This window comes from Lolium perenne, chromosome 6 (assembly GCF_019359855.2).
Source record: "Lolium perenne isolate Kyuss_39 chromosome 6, Kyuss_2.0, whole genome shotgun sequence".
NCBI lineage: Eukaryota > Viridiplantae > Streptophyta > Magnoliopsida > Poales > Poaceae > Lolium > Lolium perenne.
The window spans coordinates 254,424,561-254,432,768 of record NC_067249.2 but is presented as its reverse complement, the minus strand read 5'-3'; the positions used below and the strand labels follow the sequence as shown (position 1 = coordinate 254,432,768).

The following is an 8,208-nucleotide window of genomic DNA, read 5'->3' as shown; positions in this document are numbered from 1 at the left end:
ATAAAAATATAGTTTCATTAGAAGAAACCTGATAAGTTGATGAAGAAGGGGATGCCTTGGGCATCCCCAAGCTTAGACGTTTGAGTCTTCTTGAAATATGCAGGGATGAACCACGGGGGCATCCCAAGCTTAGACTTTTCACTCTTCTTGATCATATATCATCTTCCTCTCTTGACCCTTGAAAACTTCCTTCACAACAAACTTCTCATAAACTTCATTAGAGGGGTTAGTACTCAAAAAATTTGAATCCACCTTGGTCCTGTAGTGGCACATTGCAAGAACTCAATAAAACATTAGCTACAGCTCTCTATGTCTAGAAAAGCTCGCTTAAAGTCCACAAGAGACAATGCAAAAAACAGAGACAGAATCTGCCAAAACAGAACAGCCAGTAAAGACGAATTTTAATAAAATACTTCCGTTGCTCAAATCAGAAAACTCAAAACTAATGAAAGTTGCGTACATATCTGAGGAACACGCACGTAAATTGGCATATTTTTCTGATTTTCCTACAGAGAAAACAGTCCAGATTCGTGACAGATAGAAATCTGTTTCTGCGCAGAAATCCAAATCTAGTATCAACCTTCGATTAGAGGCTTCACTTGGCACAACAAAACACAAAACTAAGATAAGTAGAGGTTGCTACAGTAGTAAACAACTTCCAAGACACAAATATAAAATAAAGTACTGTAGCAAAATAACACATGGGTTATCTCCCAAGAAGTTGCTTTCTTTATAGCCATTAAGATGGGCTCAGCAGTTTTAATGATGCACTCGCAAGAAATAGTATTTGAAGCAAAAGAGAGCATCAAGAGGCAAATCCAAAACACATTTAAGTCTAACATGATTTCTATGCAAAAGAATCTTGTACATAAACAAGTTCATGAAGAGCAAAGTAACAAGCATAAGAAGATAAAGCAAGAGTAACTTCAATATTTTAAGCATATAGAGAGGTGTTTTAGTACCATGCAAATTTCTACAACCATATTTTCCTTTCTCATAATAATTTTCAGTAGCTTCATGAACAAACTCAACAATATAACTATCACATGTAGCATGTTTCTCATGATTTCCAAACACATAATTTTTATCAAGTTCAAGAATAGTGGAATAAAAACTTTCAAACTTACTTTTATTAATAATACTAGTTGAATGCCCGTGCGTTGCTACGGCCTTCTTAAATATATTTTTTAGCCACACATGTAATCATAATCACGTGAAAAATATATTGGTGTGGAGGATATATAAATGAAGACACCTTTATAATCAATATTTTGACAACAACATTCCTAAAAAAATTGACAATAAGACCATCCAAGCATTTAGGTTATGGAAACTATAAGGGTTGTTCTTGTCCTTTGATCATCTTCATCACCAGAATCTTAAAGTTACATACTTCTATTTGGCACGAAAAATCTAGTTCTGGACAAAGACATATCGAATAAAATAACAAAAAAATTCAAAAAAACTGAAATTTTTGTACAAAGAACATGAACAAGTGTTCTAACTTCACATAAAAAATCTCCTAGAAAATACATATATAGTGGTTTGTGCAAAAAACACAAAATGTGGTGTTGTTTGGAACATCTCGATTTGTGGCTTACATCACTCCATTTTATCTTTTTTTGCTAGATCATTACATATGTCTTTTCTCAGAGATTTTTGGTGTGCAGTTAGAACACTTGTTGATGTACAAAAATATCAGTTTTATAGGATTTATTTGCTATTTTATTCAAAACAAAATTCAACCAGGAGCATCTACATCTGGGTTTAGAAATATCTTGTCCTATTTGGCATTGCTTTATTTATGTTTCTCGTTCATTTTTAAGTGAAATAACAATAATAAAATTCATAATTTTTGAATTTCCGTGAATTTCAATTTATTATTATTATTCTTTTCTTTCTTTTTGGGAATTTCGGTAAATGAGAGAATTGAGAACTTTGATACGTATCTAGTTTTGTATGTATAAATAATCTCTCAATATATTCTGTGACTTTTTCACAAATTCTGGTCTTATCACATGTCATTCCTACACACGACTAAGAAAATTGGGTGAAGTAAAATGGCAAGAGCTTTGAATAATATTATTTAAGGATACAAATAGTGTGATTCAAGGAAGTATGTGATAACACAATGCAGAGAAAAAAATCAACTTATCTTCTGTGAAAACATTTTAATGGTAAGAGCATCTCCACTCACCCCCTATAAAGGGTCCGACACATGGCCTTACGGGGGCGCCGGTGGCATCGACTCCTAGCCTCAACCCCAAATGCGGCCTCCAAATAAATTTTACAAATTCAAGCATTAAAGACCGATCACATAACTTTGATGCCTATAAATCGATCACATAGACTTGACGATCACATCATCAATGTCTAGCGAACCAAAAAAAAAAAGGACGCATGCCAGCCGTCATTACATAGCCGCGAAACTCAAAGGAAGGACGAGATCATCCACCATGGTAGAAGGCACCTCCTCCGGAGTTGCCGATGACGGAGTAACTGTGGCCAGTCCCCCTTTTATAGCTAAGTACCACTATCTAGCAATGGTTTATTTCTGTAAGAAATGATCAGGCATATACACAGACCTATTTCTGAAAAGGTATCAATCTCAGATGCACATGCGAGATAGTACAACTTACATGCGTACTTTATTTGTTTTTAAAGTCCTCATGTCTCTTTTTTTCATGAAAATAACTGTTTTATCACAAATTTCTGATAAGGCGAGAACATGTTTTGGTCCAAAAGTTTCAAGGTGCAAAATTAGATATATAATCTAACATAGAACTCCACAAATCAATTGGACTCGTATGATAGGCTGCTGAAGTGCAATATAAAGATGATGGAACTAACTCTCTCTGCTTATCATTTATAAATGTTTGACATTATACAACAATGCTCACACTTAACTTGTTGACGGGTACTAAACCATCTCCAATTATCATTTATAACTATTATGCAACAATGCTCACAGCTAACTTGTTGACGGCAGCGGGTACTAAACCATCTCCTGGGACTGGTGACGAAACATCCAGATCAATTTTAAACTGGGAGTTGCCCGTAAGTACAGCAGGAACACCATTCCCGATCAATCATGAAAGATAGGATCCATCTAAATCTTTCAACATGAAACCCCTCAATACAATATTGTGGAGCCTCCGATGTAGCTCATATGTGGCTCCTTGGATGAAACTCATCCTATTTGATGAAAAACTTGAAGGCATGTCCTCTCATCCTTCCAAGGCATCACCAAATACAATTATATTAAATTTTCCTCCAATATTCAGATATCAGAACATGCGGATTCTTCAGCGACAGCAAAGGGTCTAATGCTTGTAACCTATTACAGGTTTAAGGAAACACCAACAAAAGCCTGCCTGCCAAGAAAGGGATAAAAGAAACATAAGAACATGTTGGTTGTGGATACGAAAATATATGTACGGAGTATTAAGGAGCAATGATGTAAAAGACAAAAATAAGGCCAAGAAACCATCATGTTTCCTAGAAGCCATGAGAGGATATGCTAATGAGCTTTTCTATCCAAGGAACTGGATGGACATTAAGCTTTAGAGAATTTCAGACTACGGAAAATAAAAGCAAGTAAACAGTATGCTCCTCTATCAAGGTTCCTAGCCGCATTAGTATGCATATTTTTCAATAATAACCATGGAGAAAAGATACACATATCTAGAGCACTAATTATATATCACAACACTATGTTATCCCACACCCAATTAGAAAGATGAAGGTTAACAGTTAGAATGACACAACAAGGCCCAATGTAGCTTTCCAGACCACTTGGGCAATGTGACAACAAGTTTAGGAAATGGAAATAGAAACAATTTGATAAAAAAGACTTGACCGGATAAAGTTGTTAAGAGAAGCAGTATTTTTTGACACCTGTACCGTAGGGGAAGCCCCTACAGTATAGTTTTTTTTATATATGAACAAAAAAGTAAACTGTACAAAGGGGCATAGAAAACCCCCCAAGAAAAAAGATTACATCAAGGTGGTTGAAAGGCACCTAAGAAAGACATAAGGAAAAAAATTAATTAGAAATCTCTAGGAGCCAGTCAAGGAGAGGTTGGACTACTGTCTGCTTGACTCTATAATGGTGCAACCATAGGTCACTCTGAAACCCCACTTTCCATATGCCCAGGGAGAAGGGAATGGCCTGAAAGATAAAATCATTTCGAGACTTCCAAATGTTCCAAGCAGCACATGCAAAAACCTCGACGAAACAGGGCCCTTGAAAATTGCTTTTAGCTTCCCCAAACCCTTCTGCCATAGATTTGTTGCTCGGCCTCTGAATATTGATTTCATTCCAACAGCCTCTAGCAAATTCACACTCAAAAAATAAGTGAGATCTTGTCTCCAGGCTGGCCGTAAGACATTAAGAGCAATCTGTTCCAGAATCAACAGTCCAATTTTTACGGCTCATAATATCCCTTGTGTTTAGTCTATCAAGCATACGAAGCCAGAGAAACACCTTGATTTTGGGGAGAGTTTTAGAGGACCAGATGGAAATCATTATCTCATTCTTAGGCACTCTTTCAAACAGAAAACGATAATACCTTGCTGAAGTATATTTTCCCCCAAACAAAGCTTCTTTGATCATGAGCATCAAGAGTAAGAGGGTTGTCCTGTGCTATTTGCTGAACTATCTGCAGCTCCTGGAATGCTTCTATTGAGAGAGGGAGATAGAACTTGGATGTAATGTCATCAGCAGAGAGTAAATATCTTCATCCAATGCAAAGGAGAATAAGCGTGGGAATTTATCACACAGAAGCGTCCCCTCCTGCAAAAGAGAAGCAGTATTCCAGCTATCATAGGGTAAATGGCGTCTACACTTAGATCAGCAGGGTAATCGTTTGGTTCTTTCTTGCAGAGCTTAAAGAGTAAATACAGTGTTAACTGTTCGGCCCATTCAAATGTTATAGACATCAGGGACACATCAGTTAACGAAATTAGTCTACAGGAAACAATGTACCTCATGTTCTTCGCCAAACACTCAGCATGATGTTGTTTCTGATGGGTACTTCATGCGACCGACAACTCATCCATCCAGGCGATTAGTTTGGCAGTAGTGGCGGGTACCATGATCTCAGGGAGATGGTGCTTTCGGTAGCCCTCGTCTGTCCATCCATACATCACGCTTGGCTAAAGGGAGTGAGTGAGAGCGTTCGGGTAGATGTCTTCCCTTTCCGTCCAGGCTGCTCTTCAGGTGCCCCTCCCGAGAATCGTCCAACCACCATATTCGCATCTATTTCAGAATCCCCCAAGAGAGGAGGCCATTGAGACGATTATTGTTCTCTTTGTGGGGGTGGAATAGCTAATACCACCAGCGGCATCTCAGGCAGGCAAGCACCAACTCATCCTTCATGCCTCCATGGCGCCATTGCTGCACCGCAGCCAAGCTCCATCCTGAATCAGGTTGGTCCAAATATGAGATTGGAAAACATGGATAAACACATGAAACTATGCATGGTATTATTATCTACAGATATATGTGAAGCAGTTTCTTAGAAATAGAGGGAACCTTCAGATAATGATATGTCTCTGAGCCCACCTGCATTCCTTCTTCAAAGTTCTTTGTACCAACTGAAAGATCATAATTTCCTACAGAAAGAAACTCTACTTGAAGGTCCAAAAAAACATTAAAGCATCTAGAGGTGTTGATATACATGGACGGACCATCTTCATTTGTGCTTATTAAAAATAGAATCAATTGGAAGAAACAAGGGAGTAAACAACCTCTAACTTAAAAAGTTACGGGTATGTAGTTTTTTAGCCGTTGACAAAAACTTTTGCTCCAAAAGATAGTTGTACATGTAAAGTGGAAATGCTTGAATGGGAAGACTATTTCCAGCATGGGTTTCACCATTAATGACTGTAATTGCAGGGCCGGGAAGCGTTGTAGCGCTTTTACCAACAAGATCTGCTATATGCTTGTACATCGGAACCTACACACAAATAGGCAAACAACTATAAGAATTTGTGTTATCTATTTTTGCTCGGGTTCAGATAAAGAAGATAAGTGATGCCTCTTTCTCAAGCACGTGCAATAAACATGAATTTAGCATAGAGTCATGACATAAATCTTTAGAAACCATACTGACCAAAAGAATTCTTTCTTCAGGAAAAACATGTTAAGAAATGTTCAAGTTTCAAAAGTAAAATGTCCAGGGTATATTACAAGAGTACATCATAATATTGTTAACATAACTACCAACAACAGACCTAAAAATGCACAACGATCTAAACATATATGTCATTTTAAAGAACAAAAATAAAAGTTCAAAAGCTTCTGATGGTTTAACGAAAGAGGAAATTGCAATTGCAATTTGCAAACCACATTAGCTCTACAAATACAAATATACAAGGGCCAGATCCGTGTGACAACTTCAGCTCTCCTACCCTGCTTCAGTTTGTGGGACAAATGTTGGCCTGAAGCTAAAAATTGTAAAACTTCAAAGGATATACACTGTGACTCAAGATGGTATCTGATTCATCCCACTGTGATGATCAATAAAGAATGACAAGCCATTAATAGAATTATGGACATAACAAGCTTCATGTTTTAGTACTAAGTGATTGTCCGAATAAATTCTCCAACCTCCTCTCAGGTAGCATAACAGTTAGGGAAATAAATTAGGCAACATCACATTTCTTGAACTTTCAGTCTGTTAACAATACGGAGGAGATTTCACTGAATATCTTCATATAATGCATGAGGCTGTCATATCTCATGAGCTCGAAAAAAAAATCTGCTCCAATAACAAAAACGCAGAAGACTTTAGTATTAAGTGATTGTCCCAACTTCCATTAAGCACCCGCTTCTGAAAAAGATTCACCGCTGGTGAATGCAGTGGTATATTTTGAAGCCTTTTGTTCTGACATATGACAAAGGAGAACAGGCTGACTGATAAAATCTTTACGCATTTCTGGATGCAACCACCATTCATTCCTCAAGATTCATCACAAAGAAAGGATCCAATTTTGAGATGACCAAAATCCTGCTACTCCAGCAAACACAATCAGATCCAAAGTCATTTTTTCCATGAAGGTAACGGGATGTGATCCCAGCACAAAGACCCTGCACTAACCGTGCTACCCAATCGAGGGAACACCAAGATAATCACCAGGCTTGACGCTCACCTCAAGAACCGAGCCATATCTGATCCGATCTAGGGATGGCGGAGCCGCATGGCTGTGAATCGTTGGGCGGGACGCGCTGCGGAGGGTGTCGCGTTGGTGTGGCGGTCACCACCGCTGGGGCGACATAGCCATGCCGCGCTAGCATGGAGGGCGCAGTCGAGGACGACGGCCTAGTGCTAGGGCGAACATCATTGACTTGTATGGTGCGCTGTGGTGGTAGCGATGATGTTTTTTTTGGGTGATTGCCGACGTGATTTGCGTTATCGTGACATGCTCATTTGCCCTTCGCCGCCTATCATGCCCATGGCTCTCTCTCCCCTACCCTCCGCTCGCTCTCCGCCTGCCCTCAGCTCCTCGCCGTAGCGCGGCTGGCCACGGGAGAGAGGGCGACCATCAAGGCCGGCGGGCATGCGTGTCCCTCGTCCGTGCGGAGCTCTGTGGTCACCAGGAGGAGGGGGGCAGGGGCACCTGAGCGTCAGAGGACCGGTAGGAGGTGGGAGGGGCTGGAGTATCCAGGGTGGTGGGTGGTGAGGCGGGCGGCGTGATTGGAATTGGATACCGAGGAAGAAAGGGGTTAGGGTTTAGAGGCGAGAGGAGGCGAGAGATATCTTGGGTGGGAGATTAGCACGGACGGGCGGGGAGAGAATCGAATCGGACGGTGCTTTTTTGGTAGCGGGTAATTGGACGGACAGGATGGTTTCAATGACGACCACCAAATGCGTTGAGTGTCAAACGACCAACTCCCATTTAATAGTAAAGATAACAAGGTAGTTGATCAATCTCAAGAGATATGGGACTCATAGAATAAGTCAGGGGCTCTCCAATCCCATTTTCATTAGTAGTACAACTAGCCATCAACCCGTGCAGCTGCACGGGCTAGCTATTTTCAAATCATATAAATTTTTTCCATGATTTATGGTGTTTCATTTTTTTAGTAGGAGGAAAACAAATAGTACACAATAAAAAGGGCTTTAGGTGTTTTTTTTTCTTCGAAAAAGGGGCATCCCTTGATTCTGCATTAATCGATGCATAAAGTATCAAAATAATCTTTAG

At 39.5% G+C, this 8,208-nt stretch overlaps 1 long non-coding RNA gene across 1 annotated transcript; it reads right to left on the bottom strand.

Moving 5' to 3' along the window:
• Nucleotides 1-3,382: 3,382 nt before the first annotated feature.
• Nucleotides 3,383-7,802, bottom strand: LOC127305211 (uncharacterized). Its single transcript, XR_007853741.2, has 3 exons — nt 5,537-7,802; nt 4,988-5,421; nt 3,383-4,795 (listed from the first exon to the last, which is right to left on the bottom strand). It is a non-coding gene; the product is annotated as an uncharacterized lncRNA (long non-coding RNA).
• Between the last annotated feature and the right edge of the window lie 406 nt (nt 7,803-8,208).